General features: G+C 37.1%; 1 protein-coding gene across 1 annotated transcript in view; it reads right to left on the bottom strand.

The window, feature by feature from the left end:
• LOC144958333 (uncharacterized) overlaps positions 1 to 23,007 on the bottom strand; it is a 177,242-nt gene extending 154,235 nt beyond the window's left edge. Inside the window, exon 1 of the mRNA XM_078890240.1 lies at positions 22,883 to 23,007. The gene's annotated coding sequence lies outside the window, so the exon portion shown is untranslated. The remainder of the gene's footprint in view (positions 1 to 22,882) is intronic.
• Positions 23,008 to 23,482: the final 475 nt, after the last annotated feature.

Consider the following 23,482-nt stretch of genomic DNA (forward strand, 5'->3'; position numbering starts at 1 on the left):
ACGTGCCAAATATTGATACTATCGATATCAGTAGATACGGTGAGACACTGATAACATTTCGAGCGGTGACCATGGTCGTCTTTAGTACATGGCTGTTACCCTAACCAATCAGCCCCTTCGATTAGTATTACTCACCATTTGAACATAAGGGAGAGCCGTGAAGTTTTGTGATGCAATAGAAGCCGTGACGCTACACACCTTCTACATCCGGTTCTAACTCCTTGGAAGTGCTATGTAACCAGTCCTTCGGATGACAAATTATAATGAACACATTGAATCGTACGGTGGAATAATTATTTTAGTAGTAGATGATATAGGCAGATTCATAAGATTGCGAGATCATCTTTATTGACGACAAGCACATATTTAGACTAGAAAATAAGATGCCATCACCCTGAAACTACACCAGAAGATCGATTACACCTGGTATGTAACCAGACCTCAAGAAAAGTGGTTTTACATTACATCATGATGTACACAGTTTTGAGAGTTTTTGTCAAGACGAAGGTCATTTAAATCGATCGATATTTGAAGGCCATTTTCTGGCCAAATTTTATAATACGTGCCTTTCCAGAGTACGGCAGTTAAATTATTAAATAAAACAGGCTTAATATAGTCAAAGAAAGAAAAACAAATGGCGTCTTAATAACTTTTGGAGAGAAAAAAATGAAAATAATGCGGGATGGCTCACTTTGTACTTTTATTCGACCAAATGTCGATGAACAGAGTCTTACGGTATTTTGTGTGCCATAATTTGAGAGGAGAAGGAAGAAGAGAGAAAAGAAGGGGAAAAAACAGAGAAAAGGGGGGGGGGGGCAACCAAGAAACGATTAGAATGATATTCAAATAAACTTGACAGGCAGCAACATTAAAAGAAAATCATTTTCTCTGATGACAGAATTTTACATGATCGTTAAGTTTCAAATGCGTGGTAACGCGTTAAAAATCAATCTTAAAGTAGAAGATTATACCCACTCCCCCCTCCTAATAAAATATAAATTTTAAAAAAACCCAGATAACTAACGTGAAGCGACATTGGTAGGACAAAAATCTCTCCCAGTAGGTGGCACAAGGTGGAGACTGGGTTGGTCGTTGTCGTGGGTAAATCCTTGTCACAACAGTACACAACAAGGCAAGAGTCCCGTCAAGGACCATCTCTATAAAATTGTATAGGCTCTGTACTTGTCGCTGGTATGCAGGATATATTCCTTCATTCCAATCCACTGGTAAGTAGCGACCCACCAACCACGTCAATACAAACGGACTATTTTACATTTTTTGAAGCCAATTCGTTTTCAAAACATTATATCAACAATGTTTACATATGAACCTCTACTTGTCAAAAATATTGAAATAAAAAAATAAAAAAAAAAAAAAACAAACAAAAAACCAACAAACCATTAGAAGTCAACGAAGTACCAAATTTGTGATTGTTTTGAAAAGTTGAAGGTCATCTCAAGTTTATATTTGAAGTTTGTTTATTGTTAATGGCCAAAATGTTTGCTTTTTTTAAAGGTTAAAAAAAAAAAAAAGAAAGAAATACAAGAAATGAAAAGAACCGCTTTTTGTTACTATATGTACGTTAGCACAGTCGTGGCCATAATAATACTAGGACATACTAACCAATATACTACGACACATGTGGACGTTTCCAGAGACATACATACATACACGCACTCGGGTGGATTAACTCTTCACAGGTAGTGTTCAATTTCACTTTAATTCCACATGCTAATGGCTATACAGCTCTACCACAGTTCATACGCGACTAAAAATATCTTTTATAATATCAGTATTTTTATAAATAATTAGTTAAAAACCCAAACGAAACGACAGTGCCAACCTAGAGTATAATCGCATAATCCCCATCCTTATAATTTAAAAAAACACAACCTTTATAGAATATAATAGAGCTAGTGACTATAAAACTTGCTAGGACATATCCAGATAGAAAATGAGTTAACAACATTAGCACTCTCGAGCAATCTATTGGACACCTTAGAATCCCAAGAGAAAATTCAAAGTTCCAAAACAGGCTAGGGGTATTGTTCCGATAAATATCTGAACAAGTGTATATGAAAGATGCCAGACAAAGCAAGAAAGATAAATACAAGAAAAAACAAAAACATCTAAAAAAAAACAAAAAACAAGTCTACCTGGGTATTGTTACATGAGTCAAACAAGACAAAATATTTCCTCTGTAGTCACTCAATAAATGACAAAGAATTTACAATTTTCTCTGAAAGACGGAAAGACGACCTAACAGACTTTGAAAGACAGCTTTATATAGGCAATATCCACTAAACGTGCTAAAAGCGCTGTACAAAGGGTCCCTCACCAACAGCAACACATAACATGTAGGACGAGACATGACGCCTGTTAGCGATAATACATTTTTCTCCCGACAGAGACAACGCTGTTGACGGCCAGGTACCCTGAGTATGGTGAAAGAATGTGAGAAAAGAGCCGTTTCCAAGGACTCAACTATGCGAGCAAGGCTCGAACCCAGGACCTTACGAGTGTCATAGCACCACATAGCCGCAATTAGAGTTGTCCACCATATTGCTTCTAAAACCAAATGTGCGAATTTCGACAACCCCCCCCCCCCCCAATAATAATTTAATAGCCCCAAACACTATTTCTAACATAAATAAATAGATAAAACTGCCCCAATTAACTAATTCACCATAAATACAGGGGGGAAAGGCCCGGAAAAGCTTCGGGTTAGATCTTCAATTACAGCCAATTTTATCACGAGAATTTAGGTTTAGAGTGAAATCAGATCCAGCCGTCAAAAGTTTAATTCTCGGGTAGGGGAAAATCCCTCCGCAGCATACATTCCAAAGACCGATCCTCCATATACATATAAATATAATAACAACACTAACACTAACACCCCCACAGGCCTACAACAACAACAACAAGAAGGGCACTGATAAGAGCAAGTGTTAAGTAGAAACTGGTCTTGAAAATGGAACATTCTCATTCAAGGGGAGTTCTTAAACCAGCCAAAGGGGACAATGATGTGGCGTTTCCAGATCTGCCTACTACAAAGAGAAATTCGTAAAATTACGAAATTCTGGCTCCGATTTTAGAACGTCATTAGCATCTTCAAGTCATTAAAGCTTATTGAAAATTAAAGTTTAAGTTGATGCCAGGATACATAATTTTAAAGATTTTGAAGTGTTATTTAACCATTTTGAGTGTAAATTGTTGATATAAAAACTATGGCGACGATTATTTCTATCTCCTAAAAACTACGAATTTTTAAATTTTCAACTATGAAAAAGCGAAAATCCGGGTATAAAACAGTGCCAGACAAACCAGAAAGCAAGAAAAATACAAGAAATTATCATCCAAAAATCGAACATCGAGGCAGACTGATTTATTTCTTCTTTTTCTCGTTTTGTATTTTTTTTTTCTACTTTATCTAACACTCTTTTATGCACAATATTTTCACACGTTTCTATACCTGTACCTATTCTCAAATATGTTAACATTAGTCGCTCTAGAACTGACTTGAAATTGTCTCTAGGGAATTCCACACGACTGGATTATAGAAAATGAAAGAACGAAAGAAAAAAAGAAAAGAAGACCAATCATGACCTATTTGCAATTACCAGTATTCTATGAAAGTATTTTTCCATTTTACATAGCCGTATTGGTATATTTTTTCCTTACATTCAAAGTTGTGTAAAACTGTGAATGATAATGATACAATGCAAGCTATATGAGACTCTGTAATTATAAACTATTGTACAAGGCATTCAAATGATAATTCCTATATTAAACCTTTAGTAAGTTAAGATAAGATAAGATAAGAAAAGAAGACTTCGATAACTAAACAAAACCATAACAATCGATTATCAAATACCCAGCATTCAACCCCATCACTTTAAGATCTTTAATTTCTCCCGAACAGGCTCCGGTTTTACTAAAAATAGATTTTCGTAATGACATCCTGACCACAATGATAGCTGTTATGGACAAATCGTTAAATTAGAGAACCAATCATTGCAAAAACAAAAACAAAAAAAAATGTAAACAAGCAAGAAAAAAAATAACAAATAAATATAAAACACAACCCCAAAACACTTTGATAGGAAAAATATAGGTGATGTCATTGGTGGGGGTATAATAATAAGATAATTAACTGTACTCATGCATTTGAAATTTCTAACTCATTCCAACCGCGCATTCCCAGATGGTCGAGCAGTGGCACTGGGAATTTATTCGAAAATTCAAACGCAGACGTACAAAAAAAAAAAGGTTAAATCAAACAAAATCGTGAAAAATCAAGAATTCCCAATAAGACGGGGCTCCAACCACGGTTCTGGCACTACTACCAACGTAATACGTAGGGGTCTCTAACTCTAAAGTCCTTTTCCTCTCCGCCCACTAACCTTCTTAGCGCATTCAACTGGAAGATTAAATACTACAAAAGATTAAATACTACAAGAGTAGGTAGGTGGTAAATCATAGCCAGTAACAATGAACACTGACAAGGCATTTTTTTTCTCTCTTACTTTGGACATATGAAATGGAAAGATTTAGAACAATTCAAACTTGTCCTTAAAAGTAATAATCTCATTTCTTGCAATGCACGGCGGTATACCTGTCATAAGCACCATAAAAATATAATGTATATATTTCTCAGCAAACAAGATTGAAAACCCGGAATCAACTCCAAAAATATGATTTGCACACACATCGTTGAAATGATACTATAAAATGCCTTAAAGAGTCCGCATGGCTTAAGTTTATCCGCCAATTCCGAGGGTAAAAATAAAATTTCTGGAACTTGTAACCCTAAATCACAGCTTTGAAAAAGTAAAATAAAACAAAAAGTAAAAAATACATTTTTTAAACCTCACACTTTGAAAGGCGGGGGATTAAATCTGAATTTGGATCTAAATCTATAATTTCTTATAAAATCTGTTAATTTACCGATTAAACTCATGTAAGTGGCAGATATACGCCGGTACTGCCTGCTAATAACGGCGTATCCCATCGTTTTGTTCTGTGTGTGTGGGGGTGGGGGGGGGGTGGGGGGGATGTTTCTAACAACGCCATGACCACCGCCAGATCTACTATTTATATATATAGATCGACATGGAGGTTTGAGAAAAATCAGTCAAATCACGATTGATAAATTACAAGTATTACTGTCGGTAGGAGATTGCAAAAGGCCACACCCGATGGTATTAATAATCAGTCATACTTTTAGACCACATGGGCAGAGAAGTGGGTGCCGGTGGTGGGAGCAAGTGGGGATGAAGATTAAATAAATCCTTGCCTAAATCGTGACATAAAAAAATTTGAGACGGTCAGTATATCATCTCGGAGACAATAGTAGCTGCAACGAACACGTCATTCACCACTCCCCTCGCCACGTGAGCTGGACACAGGTAGCTAAAATAAAAATAAAAGAAAAAAAGAAAGAAAGAAAGAAAGAAAAAACAAAGGCACAAAATGTATCAACACAAAGAGAAATAAAAATAAGAAATAAAGGAGATTATGACGATTACGAGAAAGTGGAAAAATAAAGAAGAGAGGAAGAGGAAGAGAGAGAGAGAGAGAGAGAGAGAGAGAGAGAGAGAGAGAGAGAGAGAGAGAGAGAGAGAGAGAGAGAGAGAGAGAGAGAGCGCAACACCAAACAACAAAAATGAATACAAAACCCAACAAGACAATGAAGACGGATGAAGGTACAAACTGAACACGACAAATTCAGAGGCCAACCCATGTCAAAACCACAACAACACCTAGCAGGTAGCCTGCACTTTTCTACACCAATAAATGCCCCAAGAGTCATAGAAGCACACAGGGGTGATAATTCGAAATGACTCGGGACAAAAAGCGTTCTGGAATTTCCGACTGAAAACGTCTCACTTCATCCTTTGTCAAAATTCGTAAAGATGCGGAGATATATTCAGAAGGGCTGGGATTTGAGAATTTTAAGTTGACGGCAAATCAATCAATACACGAGGTAACATTTTGTTTTATTTCTGGTCAAAATAGAAAAAGGTGTTTTAGCGTTTAAGCAGCTGATGTGGAGCACAAAACAGAAAGGGGAAGGGGGGAGAGAAGAGAAACAGGAGGTGGGACTGGCAGACAATAAAATGGACATTACAAAATCAGCAAAATAATCTCGGGCAAAGGGTCGAGTTAACAATGGCAATGGACGTAGAATCTGTTTTTTAAAAATCATAACCCAAATTAATAGAGAAAAAAAAAAAAGAACCCAAACACACCACCACAAATAAAAACACACCAACAAATGGACCTTAAAAACTGAACAAATCACTGATGCGCATATTGTGTATGCTTCAGCGAACCCCCCCCCCCCCCCCCAACCCCAAACACACACACTTTTCAAGCTTTCAATCAAGTCATCATTACATAAATAACGCACACCACAGATGAATCCATATGCGTGATAAATTTTACGAGAGAAAATAGAATTTGAAAGCTTGATATTGGAAATTATCTGTAAGTTAAAAACCCCAAAGACCAATGTGCCAGCAGTTCGCACAGCTTGCTGGGGACAAACGGTTCTTGTATTATAGTTACTAAATTAAGTACTTTACCAGCCTAGTAAAAGACTGTCTAGTCTCAAGCTTGAACGAAACATAACTTTAACAAATCGGTTCTTAGAGCATTTTTCTAGTCTGCGACTCCGTCAGAGTTCTGGCCTAAAATAGGATGTGGCAAAGACGAAGTCCACATCGGCTATATTATGCCGGTAAGAAATCAGAGTTCACATTACACCGATGCAAAAGATTTAAATAGCACCACACCGGCTTCGATTCAGTTTAGTTGCGCTTTATATTAGAACTTACACTTAACTGCCATAGTCACTTGATGAACCAAGCGGGATCGAAAGTGTGAATGAATTTTCGAACTCTCGTTCTATTTTTCAAAGTCATCCAACAACACACGCAAAAATCAAACCAAGAAGAAAAAAAAGACACCAAAAAAAACAAACAAAACAGAGAGTGTCTTCAGATCAACCACACAAGTTTCACATTATTTCAGCCAGTCGCAATACCGGTAGAACAATTCGTGTCTCGATTAAGTACTTTCTCATTGTCTTTTCTTTTTCTTCTTCTTTCAAACGAACCTGCCTCTTGAGTAAAAAAAATGCTCACTTGCAATAACTCTCAATTGACGTCGTTTTTTTGTTGTTTTTTATGGGGGGGGGGGGGGTTGTTTTTTTTTTTTTTTTTTTTTTTTTAAAGTTCAGTTTACACATACAAAAACACGCAATCTGTAATTTCTAATCCGCTTTTAACAGCCAGAAACAACACGACAAAACACATGTGAATATTCATTCTCTCTCGACGCATCTTTCTTCTGAAGCAAAGGAGTAAAAAATATCCAAGCGATACATTTATGAAGATAACAGTACAGCTTAGTAGCGACCCTCTAACCGATAAAGCCACAGGGTTCGAATAGACTAAAGATTTACAATCAAATTTTGTCCGAGACGCATTTCGTAAGTCTATAAACGAACGAAATTTGGTAGTAATTTGACTTACACTTTGACAAAGTGCTGAGTCAGTGTACATAAGAATGGGCCCTAAAAGATATTATGGCCTCTAACCGATAAAGCCACAGGGTTCGAATAGACTAAGGTTTACTATCAAATTTTGTACGAGACGAATTTCGTAAGTCCGTCAATGTTAAATGAACGGAATTTCGTAGTAATCTGAGTTACACTTTGACAAAGTGCTTAGTCAGTGTACATAAGAATGGGCCCTAGAAGATAATATTATGGCCAGAGATGGGAAATCCCAGCTAACAGGCTCGATTATTTCGACGCGAACGAATACGGAGGTGCCAACCCTAGATGCCAGAAAAATAGCATAAGTGTTTTAAAAATCAGGATATTGTACCCCAAATTCGAAAGCCCTAAAAGTCATTATTCTAATTTGGATTATTAAAAATAACCAAACGTTAAGAAATGAGGTCCAACATCATTATGACCTAAAGAACACAAAGAGACCATCAAACGGTCCCAATACACGAGTATAAAATAACCACATCATCATCAATAATAATAACAACAATAACAACAACAACGGTGATGAAAGTTTTAAACCCCCCCTCTCTCTCTCTCTCTCTCTCTCTCTCTCTCTCTCTCTCTCTCTCTCTCTCTCTCTCTCTCTCTCTCTCTCTCTCTCTCTCTCCACTGAACTACCTATATACATGTAGCAATCCTTTCTATATCTCCTGCATTTGTCCGAATACTGCACACCGTAATTGTGTGTAAGGGGGCGAGGAGATTTCTTTCCTCTTCTTTTTTTCTTTATTAAACACAGTCTCCGTACGCGCTATGCATTCGAAATGTGGACAAACAAAAAATCCGGTCTAATAGTAAGAGGGTAGAGACCGGACTATGACAGAGGGATAACAAAATTGGCACGGACCACCCACATAGCCAAATCCCAACCTCAACACTGTGTAGACAGCACACACATACACACACACACACACACACACACACACACACACACACACACACACACACATACAGGTACTCCAAAAAGCGACCAAATCTACTTAATTCCAAGGGACGTACATAGATAGTTACGTGGATGGCTGAAATAACAGTCATTACATCAGAGCAACAATGGTTTTTTTTTTTTTAAAAAGGGCCGAAAAGAAAAATAATATGCAAGAAGAAGAAGAAGAAGAAGAAGAAGAAGAAGAAGAAGAAGAAGAAGAAGAAGAAGAAGAAGAAGAAGAAGAAGAAGAAGAAGAAGAAGAAGAAGAAGAAGAAGAAGAAGAAGAAGAAGAAGAAGAAGAAGAAGAAGAAGAAGAAGAAGAGGAAGAAGAAAAGAGTCACTATTTTCCTACCAACACTCCTAAATACATCCATCTTTACATATAGAATATATATTCATCTTTACGCCTACAATGTTGAGCAATGTGTGTCGGGACTTTCCAAACAATACCACAGTGACAGGGGTCTCTTGAAACCTTCGTCACCCATCCAGTCAATAGCCACACTGAAATCGCTTGATATGGCGAAAGTAAACGACAACAACAACAACAATAATAATAACAACGACAATAACCTGTTTTGTGGGCACATGTCATATACCCAGAACGCCAAACATCTAATTGTCTGCAAAAGAGATTTCAGGATTTCAATTGGAAACAAAAGTGTGATGTCAAAATACTGGTTCCAATCTGATTGGAAATGTAAAGCCCGTACGAAGGACTGGATATAATACTATACATTGTGCAACTGGACTTCTGGTTTCAGAGTGATGACATCTTATTTTCTAGTCTAAATATATGCTGGTCGTCAATACAGATCATTAAACCCATCCTCGCTCTTTTATGCTCCGTAATCATACGAATTTGCCAATAAATTCAGCTACTAAAACAGTTATGCCACCTTATTTTATTACTTTCACAGTTTACCACCTAGTTATTTGTTAACTTATTATCATGTGTGTTCAACACTTCTGTACAAAAAATTTCCTTTGGATGAATAAAGCATTATTATTATTATTATTATTATTATTATTATTATTATTATTATTATTATTATTATTATTATTATTATTATTACTATATACTACTACTAACTACTACTACTACTATACTACTACTACTATTATTATTATTATTATTATTATTATTATTATTATTATTATTATTATTATTATTATTATTATTATTATTATTATCCAATATATAATCTATAAATTGTCCGGAGAAGTGGTTACACACGTCCAATGAGTTTAAACCGGAAAAGAGAATAGTGTGACGTCACCACATCTCCGGCCTATTTATAACCAACTCAACAATAGTGCGGGGCGGTCCTTGGCAAGCTTAAGGACCACGGTCCTACGGTCCTTGGGAAATGAAGACCGCAAGGACCGGTCCTAGACCGGTCCGTTCATTCTTGAACCGTTAAAGACCGCTACACGATGAAAACCGTGGCCTAAAGGAGTAAAACACACGGAGTAGTCACACTCATTTCAAATTGTAACCTAATTAGAGAAGAGGGGTGATGCCTTCTTTATTTGCTCACCGTACTTCATTGTTACTTCGATAATTTAATAAAATTTGAAATTTATCCCCATTAACGGAGATAATGGCATCGCCCAAGGCGTTGATCGAGTTGTTCGTGGCGTTGATACACACACGCAACTCCTACCCCCCCCCCCCCCCCACACACACACATTAGAGGGCAGCGAGCATTGAAGAGTAAGAGAGAGACGTGAAGTTATAATAAGAGGGGGTGGGTGGATGAGGTGATAAGAGGGGTCGATGGTGACTTTTCGCCAGATCTAACAAACTCAGCTACCCATTCATTGCTGAGTAGACAGGGATTCAGAAAAAAATCGACTGCACCCGGGATCGATCTCTGGCCCTTTGCGTATAAAGAGAGTGCTCTATCAACTGAGCTATCGGGGTCCCCAAATATTCTATTGGACTTTTTTAAAATTCAGACGTTATAACTGGGTTTTTTGGAAGGAAGAAACTAATGAAACTCATATTATTTGATTAGTAAAAACACCAAACGAAATTTTAATATTATTGTATTATTTTAAATGACAACACTGCGATAGAAAGGAGTGGTGACAAGAGATGGACAAAAGAAAACAAAAAATCGGATTTGCTACTTGCTAGGTTCGACACACACACACACACACACACACACACAAACACACACATCTTTTGTAGTCACATACATTTCAAACAATAACCCATTAGAGAAGAGGGGTCATGCCTTCACCATAGATCATTGTCATTGCGATCATTATGGTGTAGTAAATTTTGAAATTTACCCCGTATAATGGAATCGTCCAAGGCGTGCGCCTCCTGTTCCCCCCATCTCACACACGAAAGGGCGGTTTGCGGAGTGGAGGTTGGTGGTCGTCTGCCTGTATGGTCGTCTGTGTCGTTTAGTGTATGGCAAAGGGGGGTGGGTGCGATTAATTAAGTGGGATGGGTGGTGATTGGTGGAAGATAGGCAACCGAAGCAACGAATCGCTGGGGAAGTAGTAGGCTATGGCGCGAGACCGTAGGACCGTGGTCCTTGCAAGGACCCCCCGCACTAGTTGAAAGGTGATAAGAAGTGAGGACCGCCGCCGATCTTCCCCTCTGGGACCGGTCTTCGGTTCACAGCTAAAAGACCGTCGGACCGCGGTCTAGACCGGTCTTCAGCGCGGCACTACTCAACAAAGATAATCTAATGGCGAGGATGACTGTGAAATCATAAGGGCAAAGAGAGAGGGGCACGTACCGAAGTTAGAAGAAAGACAACAACAAATTCACGTAGGATTATCAAGGAGGCACAACGCAACACAACTAACATCAAAACACAGATAGGGATGTTGAGAGAGAGAGAGAGAGAGAGAGAGAGAGAGAGAGAGAGAGAGAGAGAGAGAGAGAGAGAGAGAGAGAGAGAGAGGTGGGTAGCACAACGAAAATGAAAAGGGCATGCATTAAAAGAATGATGTCTCCGACCAAAATATAGGATGGAAAGGACGAGACGAGAGAGAGAGAGAGAGAGAGAGAGAGAGAGAGAGAGAGAGAGAGAGAGACCGACCTTTGACCTTCAGCTGGTAGCTTTCACGCGTACACAGATAAATGACTAACAGAGATTTTATTTTTAGGTAGGAAGAGCGTTGTGAAAAGTAATGTCATACAACTCACAACCACATACAATAAGCTGTCCCTTAGTGGGTGGACTAGAAAAAACACAGGAAGTACGGTTTAAAAAGCGGAGAATAGAAGGGGGGAAGGGGATCCGTCGGAGATGATGGATTATTAAATATCTTTAACTCACTCAATCGTAGAGATTTTTGCTACTTTTCAAAATTGGAAAAATAAATGTATTTAAAGTTAGCACGTGCATAGATAGACTCTATTTATTCAACCACAATTAAATATGTAAAAATTAAAAACATTCGCTCTGATACTATGCCTATAATTTGTCTCAGAAAAATGTAATAAATAGGCATGGGGTAAAAGGAACCCGGGTAAACTACGGATATAGTCGGTGTTAGGGTTGAGTGAGTTAACTGAGCATGCCAACCTATCAAGTACAGTACCAGAGATGCCAACACCAAGAAACAGAAATGTGTAATTTGGCTGGAAAAACGTGTTATCCTATCCAAAAAAAACAAAGTGTACGCCAGCGCTGTCTCCATTTCACGAGGAAAATTGAACATTGACCAGTGTCATGACACCATTTAAACACCCTCAAATACAAGGAAAACGGCCACTTGCCAAAATACGTAACTTCCCATCATCTGGCCACGAAAAGAAAGATGCAGTACACTTAATAGAGAGAGAGAGAGTGAGAGTGAGAGAGAGAGAGAGCATTTCACTGAATACAGTGTATCTATATCGTTCAGAGTAAAACGCTTGCTCCTGGAACCGAAGTCACAAGCAGATGAAATTATCTTCAAAATAAAATAATAGACTGAAGTAGATAGAAGATGGGTTAGCTTGTTTATTGTTGTGACATAATATTTATCTTAAAATTCTACTTCGAAAATAAACTATAAAAATTAATTAAAGAAGTGAAAATGAAAATTACGTAAGCCTATACTCCAAACTCGAGTAGAGTGGTTTATAACAATATCGAAGAGGGAATTAAGACACAATAAATAAAGTAATGATAAAATATGGAGGAAGGGCAAGCTCCTCTCCAAGTGCGTCTAAGCTGCTCTCGAAAGCGATGCTCAAATATTCATAAAACCCTCTAGAATGGGATGATTGCGGATAGGGCCGATTACAGCGTATTATTGAAATGATGGAGGGACATAAGGAAGAGGCCGGAGGACGTGAAATGGCGATGTAATCATAAACGGTTGTAAAACGTCTCTCTCTCTCTCTCTCTCTCTCTCTCTCTCTCTCTCTCTCTCTCTATCTATCTATCTATCTATCTATCTATCTATCTCTCTCAGCATTAAGCTTAGAAACACGGACATATACCCATTCGAACGGAGAAAAACGAGAAACAAAGTTGAAATTATGCAAGAGAAAGATTGATAAATTAATATATTGTGATATGAAAAAAAAAAATAGAGTAAAAGCACATGGAATAAGGATTTCACTAAGAAAGGCAAACAAGTGGGGAGAAATTGAAACTGTGTGTACGTATGAGAGAGAGAGAGAGAGAGAGAGAGAGAGAGAGAGAGAGAGAGAGAGAGAGAGAGAGAGAGAGGGAGAGAGAGAGAGATCTTGGGTTAGAAGACGACGATCATTCAACCGAGGAGGGAGGGGAAAATAAAAAGCACGTGTTGTCGCGAGCCACTCAAAAACTCTACTCGTCGTCATCATTCCAATCGAGCAGCGATCAGATCAGACCAGACCGGATCGGATCGGACGAGGAGGTCTCCAGCAGCGGGCAAGCGGTTGTTGTCCAAAAACCGAAAAGCTCTTTTGATAGACAAGTCTCCAACGATATCACTAATTGGAAATGAATTAAAGACGAATAAACAAAACAAATAATAAAAATGATAATTGGGGAGTACGTGGGGAGTGGGATGGGAAGGGAAAGATCCATACCAACTAGCTATTCGATTTTTTCTTTATTTTTCCTCTCAAAAGAAAAAAAAAATAAATTAAATGAATTGTGCCGGCGGAGGAATCAATCGATCAATCATTTGAACGTTAATCGATATCAATCCTATCCAATAACGTCGGGTGACGATGACGATGCTGATGACGACTGGGATGATTTTAAATTGAATTACAAGGAGTGGGGGGAGATTGAGGGGGTTTAGGCCCACCACCGCCCCCTGACTATTCGTCCATCCATCCGTTCATTCCAATGAAAGGTAATCATCGACGGCATTGTTCACTCACCGGTATGGGAGCTGTAGGCATTGACGGCTCGGCTACTATGATACACTACGTCTACTGCTTGGGTGGTCCGATGTGACTAGGCTTCATCCACTTATCCAGCACGACATGAGAAAAGATAAGAAAGAAAAAAAAAAAAAGAGAGAGAGAGAGAGAGAGAGAGAGAGAGAGAGAGAGAGAGAGAGAGAGAGAGAGAGAGAGAGAGAGAGAACAGCATTCCTTTTCGAGATGAGAAATATGAAGCCCGTACAGTTGGAAGCCATAACAATTTTCGTCTCGTGAAACGAACAGTGTAACAATTGGAACGATGAATATACATTTTTTATAAGTGCGTACGCTGTGGTCATTGGCTATTATGCCAGACCTCAAAATGTGTTCATAAATAACGATATCATGAAAAGCGCTCACATTTTCCCCCCTCGAAACGTTCCGCAGTATAATTATTACGAAGCGTGCACAGCCTAACTTGTAGGATTGTCGTCTGCATTGAAAAGAAATAATCAAAACAAAGACATCACACCACAGACAGATCCTGGCCTAGGTACCTTCACAGTGATAATATATATATTATATATTATATATTATATTATATATTATATTATAATATATATATATATATATATATATATATATATATATATATATATATACACTTGCAAATATATATATGTCTACCAGGCGAACCAATTAACCTTAAGTTTGTTAGAATGCATCAGATGACGCCTAATCCGTACATCTATCCACCGTTTGACGAATACATTTAAAAACCCACCCATGTGTCAATAAATTGTGCCAATAAATCATCACCAGAAGTCAGAATATGTCGGCCAGTCCCCATGCAGGTTATTCGAGATAGCACTGATGATCAGATCATAACTGATGAGTGAAAAGTGGAATATAGATCGTTCCCAATTACCGGCTACCTAAGTGTACATATTCCCGGATCTGATATTATAATGTCCGACCGGATACCCTAGATACCCCTGAATTTTTCAAAACTCATACATCATTTCTTTACCTTTTCTAAAATGTCCAAGCCATGTATCGAGCACACAATGTAGGTGTTTCATATTATTGCTCTGTTTCGTTAAATAATTTTTTTAAATTATAATTTTATAACATAAATTTTTATTAAGCACCCCCACAAAAAAGGGCCATTTGGATATGAGCTATGTGGTCTATAGTATAAAGATATTCGATGTTCTTGGCTGTTTTGTTTTTTAATTTTATAAACAGATACATAGAACATTGATTAGAACGACTACAATTTGAAACACATATCAAATACATACCCAATAGTAAGTAAGCAGCTTAACAAAGTCGAGACACTCGTATAAAATATGCAAAACACATGCTTCACCTAAAACGTCAACTAGCCAAAAATTCCCAAACATGGAGTTTCTGCTACCACTCAATAGAGCTGTAGTAGATTATATTAACCCGAACAGTACTTAATACATTATACACCCTCTCTCTCTCCCTCTCTAACACACACACACACACACAATTCCCTCTTAAAAACAGCAGCAATACTTATTCTATATACGTAATTAATCGGAGGCACGTGGCTTCAATCATGACAATTTAACACACAAGCGCAAAAAAAAAAAAAGAGGCGTGAATCTGTTTTTAATATCACTCATCAAATCACAGGGCTAATTAAATAATGACAATACAATGAATGACATGAAATTAGAAAGCCGTACATTTGCATATTCGTTCATTAATAAATTATACACTTGCAAACTGAGTTAGCAAACTCTCACAGAACACTTTTTTTTCCTCCCCATTTTAACAAGACAATATATAGATAATTTCAGCATGCTTATTCATTACACAAAGATGAGAACTCATTAAAAAAAAAAAAAAAAGCAAAACAACTACAACAATTTACCCCCCCCCCCCCCCCCACCCAAAAAAAAAAAAAAAAGAAAAATACAAAACCCAAATCCTATTATCACACACAAACGATCATTTAACTGGACTATACTGCAGATATACTGCAGATTCGTTTTCAATCAAGGAAGTATTTCTTGTGTTGGGACCCGGGCTCGGGGCTCCATAAAACCCAAATCACATTGTTGTCAGGTGCGGCTATGTGGTCTTGTGGTATGACACTCGCTTTCGGATCGAAAGGTCCTGTGTTCGAGCCTCGCTCTGCGCATAGCTGAGTCCTTGGAGAAGGCTCTTTACTCACAATCTCCCACCGTACTCAGGTGTAAAATGAGTACCTGGCCGTTAACAGCGTTGTCTATGGCCCAAAAATTTGTAACATCACCTGACAGGCGGCAGGCATGTCTCGTCCTACATGTTATGAGGTGCTGTTGGCCAGGGACCCCTTGTAACGCGCTCTGAGCACATTCAGTGGATATTGCGCTAGCTCAAGTTTTTTTGTTGTTTTTTTTTTCATGACCCTTTTGGTGAAAACAGTACAATTAAGATATGAACTACACACGAGATCCATCATCATCAGTAAACAACACCTTTCATTGCTGAATCCACATAAAAATGTCCGGGTTTGCGAACTTTAGGCAGTAAAACTGGTAATGACAAGATAGATGCCACTGGGAACCAATTAAAATCTGCATACTTCATGATCAAATAAAAATAAATAAAATAATAATAATAATAATAATAATAATAATAATAATAATAATAATAATAATAATAATAATAATAATAATAATAATAATAATAATAATAATAATATAATGTTAAAAAAAAAAACAAAAAAACAGTGGTAACCCAAAATACAAGATTTCCACCCTTATCTCAATGGGCAACCATTTCTAAAACGATGGATGCAATGCAGTTCAATCAGGTCATATCATATTTACTAGTCCATACTTAATTTTGATGTAAAAATCTGAGTTTGGAGTGAAAAACCCAGACTGAGCCACAAATATAATACTTAAAATACTCCCATATACTCGATTAAACTCTTCCATGTACCACGACAAGTAGACATAGCCCAACATCAATGAAAAATCACCACGTTAAAGACACCCAGCATTAAATCCATTCCATTTTTCCAATCTAACATGCATTGCAATTCAAGATATCTTGTCATTTTCATTTTCAAGTCCTGTGTATTCAATGTCTAACCACAGACAAAGAAAAAGCCTGCTGAATTTTCATTGGAATGCACAGATATTATGTTCCACACTAAATATCAACTCAAATGTGGGAAACACAGGATATATGGTCTAGTGGTATGAGACTCGTTTTCGGATCGGAAGGTCCTGGGTTCGAGCTTGGTGCATAGTTGAATACTGGGAAAAGGCTCTTTTCTCACAATCTCTCATTGTACTCAGGTGTAAAATGAGTAACTGTCTCTGTCCAAAAAAATTGTAATTATGCCTAACAGACGTCATGTCCTGTCCTATATGTTAAGTGTTGCTGTCGGCCAGGAACCCCTTGTAAAGCGCTTTGAGCATGATTAGTGGATATTGCGCTATATAAAAGCTCAAACACAGGATTCTTAAAACTCACAAAAACCTTAATGCTCATTAAGTCCAAATTTCTACAACATTCAAAGAAAATCTTTTTATAAATATTACTAAGACTAAGGTGGATAGAAAGTTATTGATCAGACTTGTATACCGCTCCCAAAATGACGACGCAACTGAAAATAATAAACAATTACATAACCGTATATTGGAGGGCGCTTAACTCGAAAATCACCCATTTCGTTTTGATGGGAGATTTCAACTATCCACAGTTCATTGGAGGAGCGGGATCACAAAGAAGAGCTAGCAAAGCATCCTAAACACTTTACAAGACTCTTTCATCTTCAGATGCACAAACAAACCAAGTACCCTTGACTTAATCATCTTCTTCGTTCCTCTGATGGACATAATCATAACATCCAATGAACAAGCAGTGGACGAGAAAGAGTATGATTGTCCATTAAGAAAGAGCGACCGCTGAGTTCTAACATTTGGACATACAATGTGTCTAAAAAGAGACCAAACAGGACCAGAAAAAAAAAATTTATAAAAAAGCAAACTATGCCAAAAAGAGAGGACCTGAAAAATCAATTGAAGAGTAAAGGGGGAAAGCCACAGATTACATTTTCTTAAATTTCTGTGACTGCCCATTTGAGTAATGTCAGGAGTTCAAACTTTCCCCCTAAGAAATGAACAAAGAAAAAATCACAACCGTTAATTAAAGAGTTACAGTTGTAGTTGTTCTGCTGTATTATGCTTAGAGGGAAAGCATAGACCCCTGACATCACTCACAAAAATTTCAAAAAATGGACATCTGAGGATTTTAACGGTACTCTTCAATCTCAGGAGGAAACACTACATCATAGAAACATAGATGTGATACAGCACCATTTATTTTTAAAAGTCATAGAATTAGAATCAGTGCTGATGGTGACAAAAAGTGAAAAAGTAGGAAAATGTTGAATGATTGCCTTTAAGTCCCGTTTCTACTGCACTAAACCCCACTTTTAGAGCAATTGAGATGATAGACTATCATTGATACTATAGCTAACTTCTGGAGAGTTGGAAACTACACCTGTGTGCTCCACCACACATCAACCCTCTCATTGCTAGCACATTGTTTCGAGAACATGTAATTTTTAAAGGAGGAAATTCCACCTCTAGACTCAAAAATCGCGGATTTCCACGGATCCTAGGAAAAGCATCAGCACTGTAGAATACAAATACATTCCAACGAGTAAGCTCAACATGAGGAGAGAGAAGACAACCTAACAAACAAAAATTATTAGTCTCCAATAAGAAGATAAAAAAAAAGAGAGAAAAGTGAGCCATCAAAGAAAGTATGTCAAAACCAAGAAAATAGCCATGGCAGGAAACAACATAAAAACAACTAGAAACAAAGTAACAAAAATAGTATGATGAGGAAGAAAAGACTACAAACACAACCTAGCTAAAAAGCCAAGTCCAATCCAAAAAAAGTAATGGCAATGCATCAACTCCAAAAGTAAAATTCAAGGGATCTGAGATAATGCATGGACCCCATAAATCTGTTGTCCGAAATAGTGGAAGAAGATATTTTTTATTTAATGGGACATCTTAGGATCAACTATCAGCCATGTGTTCATTGAAAAACACACAGAAACTGGCTCAAACCCGAAAACTAGGACTACAACAGAGCAGTATTAGCTTAAAATTTCAGAATCAAAAATTCTATGAGCATTACAACTACTGAAAACTGACAAAGCACCAGAAATGGAATAACTACACCCAGGATTTCTCAAATAACTAAGACATGAGTTGATAAAACCTCTGAAACTAATTTTGAACAAATCATTAGAAATGAAGAAAGTACTAAACGACTGGAAAGAAGCCAGAATTAGTGCCATACATAAAAAAGGCTCCTGCAAGCAACTACAGACCTGTCAGTTTAACATCAGTAATAAGCACTCATGGAAAAGCTAATAAGGTACCATATTATTAAACAATGTCAATAACTTATTCACTAAAAAAAACTATGGTTTTATCGCAGGAAGGTCACTGCAACTAATAAGGCTTAGACAAATGGGCTGAAGCTATTGAGGAGTGAAGAATTGTGGGCATATATGGATTATCAAAAGGCATTTGACACAGCTCCACATAGAAGACTTCTGAATAAAATGAGAGCATATAAAGGTGAAAATTGATTAGATGGATAAAACACTATCTGACTGGAAGAAGATAGCGAGTAGTAATGCATATCAGTCATGACAGGAAGCCAGGGATCACACAGGGATAAGTCATTGAACCAGTTCTCTTTTGCCATCTATAATGATCTGCCTGACATCGTGGACTCATCAGTTTACTCCTTTGCTGATGACACAAAAACATTAATAAAAAATAATGAAGAGAATAAAATGATAGGGATAGACAGCACGATGACCTAACGAAACTAGCCTCTTGGATTCACAAAAAAGAACCAAGAGAAGACATCAAATATACATTAAAGGGTATTCCACTGTGAAACAGGCTAATGATGAAAAGGTCATTGGAGACACTAGTCAGTGAATTAAAAAAAAAAAACCCAACTCATGTTTGTTTGCAGACACCAGGCGCTCATTCCAGCATCTAGAATAGGAGACATTTATGCACCACTACAAAACACTTGTGAGATTGCACATGGACTATGCAGACCCATTTTGTTACCCTTGCAAAGAAAAATATGACAAGCAAAGCGAAGGAGTGCAAAGGCGGGCCAAAATACAGTTGCCTGGACTAGGATTGTTAGATTATGGGGGTATGACTAAGGAAATTGCAACCTTGAAATTCTGGAGTAGGGAGGACAAGATAGAACTACACAAGATGTAACAAATGGTAAATATAACCTTAGAATGTATTAGATGGAGGAAAGATTTCTCAAAAAAAAAAAACAGAAATGAGAGGTAAAAAAAAGAAACTGTACACACAAAATGACCAAAATCGGAAGCGAGAAAACACTGTGAGTACAACCAAAATATGGAATTGTGCAGCTACAAATACACTATACATAACGGCCAACTTTTCAAAGATCTAACACGGGTTACCTTAAGGCACAAAAACGTCATGACCCAAAATAGCAGTATGTTTGGACTATTATTAACATACAATTTAGATTTAGAGCTGTTTCTGCTACTTTTTTAAGTCGCCAGTAAAAATTACACACAATCCTGGAACATGCCAGGATTATTTTCATACATATAAACAGTCAATTTTTTTTCTCTTCTCTATTTCTTATCAAAAATTTTTCTCCAGATTGACAAATCGGGACAGACCGTAGCCATCATTAACATATAGCCTGACACAAGATCAAGAACCCTCTAGGACTGGCAGTTTGACGTCATTTTGTAGGTTTGTGTAGCGTCTAGTGAGTTGTCGTTAGTAGAGCTCAAGGAAACAAGTTATTTCATTGGTTGAACTATTGAATACAACTCACGATTTGTTTTCTTTTGTGGCAAAAGACTGGCATATTGACATCATTTTTTGGTCAGTGTCAGTCTATAACTTTATGATGGCTACGGACAGACCCGATTTCTTATCAGGACAGTTGGCCGCTATGCACTGTAGACTACAAAACCAGAAGAACCTTAAATAAAATAAATACAAAGAAGAAACAGAGTCTGGCGAAGAGAACCTACCAGAACCTGTGCTGGAAAAAAATCCAGAAGTAAGAAAATAATTTTTCACTTCAAAGAGATGACACTCAATAAGAGCGAGTAGGCAATGAAAGAAGGCAATCCAGACAAACTGTTCGTAACTCTTTAGAAAATATAATTTAATGAGTTGACAAGACGTCTGACAAGGGTAAAAATAAAATGAAGTTAAAAAGCCATAAACAAAATAACTACCATCCACCGCACCTCAGAAACCATTTATATGCCACAGAACTGACATGTGCCAATCCACACCAATTTAAAAAAGGCTTAAAGAGAAGAAAAAATATTTTAAAAAAGAAACGCAAACACTTTTGATAAACGAATAATGGTCCACTTTGTTTTTTGTCGTTGTTAGCATTTAATTCATTTAAATTCCTTGATTTTTGTTTGTTTGTTTGTTGCTTTAGGTCTCTTCAAACACAATTGAGGTTATATGAGAGACAGCTGAAACAAAAAAACAAGCAATCTAACAAAAATAGTACAAATGTAAATCAAAATCATAACCTAAAGATATCATAAGCTAAATTATAAATAACTAAGAACAAACAGGCAGAAGATTTACAGAAAAAAAAATATCCCCTGTCAAAAATACAATCACAAACCAAAGAAGCAGGATAGGCTAGTAAAGAGAAGAAGAAACGACATCACTATCGGATCGTACACCCATGCGAACATCATAGGTATATGATTCAAGGGTGATGCTCCCATCCAACCACCCGCAATTCCTTGATTGTTAACCATCATTGTATATTTAGTTTTATAAAGCTTTTACATTCATTTTTGTAGGTTGGTGTGAGGTTATCACTCAGGGCTAGTGTTTGCAAGTCTTATGTAAATGTAAGTGTGAAGGAAAATAGTTAAAGGTTAGTTAAAACTAATACTAATACTAATACACTCAACATGCCATGATCATCCTAAAATTAAAATCATGGGCCACATTGTGTACTGTACCTGGGAGATTGTGTAGACAAATGGGATTTTAAGGACATGAAATTAAAATAATAAGAAATAAATGTATGAATAAAATACTGTCAATATCCCTTTATCAACTTAAAGGAATGAGAACATGAAGTTGAGGAAATCAATTCACAATCAAATTCAAACTAAAGTAAGGCACCATGAATGATACTTAGTGATCATCAAAATCAAAGTCAAAGTAAAGCCAAAGACAAGTTAAAAGTTGAGAGAAACAAACTAAAATGTCACTGGCGGGCCACGCTTTGGGTTTAATCACAATAATAATAATAAAAATAATAATAATAATAACAAAAATAATAATAATAAAAGAAAATATCCAGTATCCATTCATATTCATCCAAGTGTGTAAAGTGTAATCGGATGCTGAAATGAAAATTGAATAGCCGAAAACGTTTAAATTCAACCAAAATACACTAACATAAATAACTCTATTCACAAGAGCCAAAATAAACCAACCACGAAAATGATAAAATTAACAAAATGAAATGAACATACCATAATGATAAGTCGAAATGGTCGAAATAGGTGATATTGAAACTCGAAAAGTCTCCTCAAAGTTTGAATACAAAACCAAGCAGTTTTTACAAAATTACGAATGGATTTTCCACAAAAACGAAAAATATCTCTGGGGCAACAGTTATCAAACTTTTTTCTTTATTAAAACAGAACCGAAGACACACTATATAGGAATAATATATATTCAAAACGCATTTATTTTAAAACGAGCAAATTTCTGATCAACTATCTTTTCTGCAGGAATTGTTATGCAGAGCAAACGATGAAATTTGCTGCCGCTCGTTCCGATAGAAAGAGGGGACGAATGAAATGAGAAGGGGATTCTTTTCCTCCAACAAAGTTACCTTTGCGGACAGTTCGAAATCTACATTAAGTGTACATTTTCGAACGCCATGCTTTTCAGAAGCTAATATATGAATGTAAAAAACTCACCTGATTCTAGTTTTTATCTTCCATCACATTCTATCTATCCGAAAGCAAAGTTTGAACAACAACCTGAAACTACTGAAATACACCCCTGCACAGGTACTAGGTACCATTGATGCTCCCGTTTGTTCAAAGAAAGATGGCGGTGATAGCCGAGTGTTACCGAAAATTGCCGAGCTATCCCACAGGCATCCCCCCATTTGCCTGTTTCGCTTGGCTATAAAATCCCGCCAAAAATACCAGTGGAGGTAGGGGGTCGCCCGTCAAAGCGGGGTTATGTGAGGTAAATGAAAACGAAAGGTAGCAAAAAGAAAGTGTGTTGCTTGTTATGTGCGTTCGTTTCTAATTTTTAGTTAAACTTATTTCGGGTGCTTTTTCTTCGGTTTTTAATGTTTCTTGTGTTTTGAAAGAAACATGTTTTAGGATAGCTGTAGCATCAATTACATTTAGTCATCTACCGCTCATCATTCTCTTTTTCTTTCTTTTCCTCCTCCTCCTCCTCCTCCTCCTACTCCTCCTCCTCCTCCTCCTCCTCCTCCTTCTTCTTCTTCTTCTTCTTCTTCTTCTTCTTCTTCTTCTTCTTTCTTCTTCTTCTTCTTCTTCTTC

The sequence above is a fragment of the Berghia stephanieae genome, chromosome 12, assembly GCF_034508935.2.
Source record: "Berghia stephanieae isolate SIO BIC M18660-M18661 chromosome 12, UCSD_Bste_1.3, whole genome shotgun sequence".
Lineage (NCBI taxonomy): Eukaryota > Metazoa > Mollusca > Gastropoda > Nudibranchia > Aeolidiidae > Berghia > Berghia stephanieae.